The sequence below is a fragment of the Pteropus alecto genome, unplaced genomic scaffold (assembly GCF_000325575.1).
Source record: "Pteropus alecto unplaced genomic scaffold, ASM32557v1 scaffold984, whole genome shotgun sequence".
NCBI lineage: Eukaryota > Metazoa > Chordata > Mammalia > Chiroptera > Pteropodidae > Pteropus > Pteropus alecto.
Window position 1 is genome coordinate 24,152 of NW_006434882.1, and position 1,846 is coordinate 25,997.

Genomic DNA, 1,846 nt, shown 5'->3' on the forward strand with positions numbered 1-1,846 from the left:
AAAAGATGCTTTCATTTAGCTGTTGTCAGAACATGAGAGCTTAAAAAGTGGAGGGCTGTCATAGAAGAAGTGGTGGATGACATTGGAGCCACAGAATGGCAAGTTGCTTATATAACACGTGTTAACCATAGAGTTCAACAGCCTTGCTGTAAAAGCCCCTGATGCCATATTAAGGCAGACTGTCCAGGACATGACCAAGGAGTAAAGCAGAGGGTTGTATATGGCCACGTAACGGTTGTAGGCCATTAACCCGAACAGGATGCACTCGATCCTGCCTAATGCTATGAAGAAGTACATCTGCACAAAGCAGCCAGCAAAGGAGATGGTTTTCTTCTCCGAAAATAAATCTGCCAGCATCTTTGGGGTGTTGGTGGACGAATAACAGACTTCTATAAAGGAAATGTTGGCCAGGAAGAAGTACATGGATGTATGAAGTCGGGAGACAGCCCCGATTAAAAGAATCATGCCAACATTCCCCAAACTGTAAGTGTGTATACCACCAAAAACAGCAAGAAGATAGGATCTGTAACTCCAGTGTGTTTGTCAATCCCAAAAGGATGAACGCAGTCACCAAAGTATAATTTGTTTTAGCCATTTGTCACAAATATAATCTCAAACATGCATTAGGTGTAGATATTTTTCCCTTCAACGTTTAGAAGAAATCACGAAAATGTTGATGAGGATTTTCACACATGGTAAAAAAATAATCTAGGATAATACAGCATAGTAAACAGAGTGACTGAAGAAAGAGGAAAATTAGTGGACAAGTGGACAAGCATGTAAATTTATTGAGCAATTGCCTACTAAATCTGGTTGTAGTCCTGTCAGAGCACTGGGCAAGTCCACACACTTCTCTTCAGTTTCTGAAAGGGAAATGTATGTCGTTCTAGTTTTTCTCTACCCTCCCACACCCCAAATACAAAGGAAACAGCCTGCGGAAGCCTCCTCCATTCTCTGAACAGCTGTGTGGGTTTAACTCAAATCCATTTTTTTTTCCTCAAGACCACTCTGTTTAATCTTTCACTCCAAGAATTATTCATAGCCTCCCCAAATTCACATTTCACTCAAGTGAAATAGTGCCAATTTCAAATGATCGCTATTTGGACATCTATTATCTCCTCAAGAATGATTTCATATTCTTTTAAGTCAACTAAATAATTGTTCTCATTTCAAAGCACACTGTTAAATTAATGTCATGTAGCATCAGACAATGTACCTGTCCACCACCGTGAATAATAGCATCAAATCCTCCAGGCCAGTAGCTTCCAGACCAGTCTGACCTGCATTGACTGTGATTTTCTTTTTTACTATGGTTTTTCATTTGAAATCTTAAAATGAAAAATGGGAGAATTTTATTTTTTAAATGAAATGAAATGCAGTGAAAATTTACATGACTTATTTGAAAGATTTGAAACCCGTTCTGAGTAAATACATGTTGCTGCACTTTTATTTTGTTTCCATAAAGAGAAATGGGTAATCACGGGGACGAGGTAATAGGGTTTAATTCTGGAGTCAATCCTCTAAAGGAAATTCACATTCTCAAGAGCAAGAAAACAAAGTCAAATGGAAATACATGAAATCATGCATGGCATCAAAAGTTGATCCTGATCTCTGTGTTACTTTAAAGTCTTCTGCCAAAGTAAAAAAAAAAAAAAAAAAATCGCTTATTACATTGCGTATTTTTTTAAATTGTAGTCTATTTCAAATGGATGAGTATCCCAGCAACTATTTATTATTTTATCATTTTTATTCCCTTTGCCATTGTTTGTGTGTGTGTTTGTGTGTGTATGTGTGTTTAGGATAAGCTCAAACTTCATTCCAACTCTGTTTTTCTTCTTTTATTTTA

At 37.2% G+C, this 1,846-nt stretch overlaps 1 pseudogene; it reads right to left on the reverse strand.

The window, feature by feature from the left end:
- Positions 1–15: 15 nt before the first annotated feature.
- LOC102888650 lies at positions 16–595 on the reverse strand (annotated as a pseudogene).
- Between the last annotated feature and the right edge of the window lie 1,251 nt (positions 596–1,846).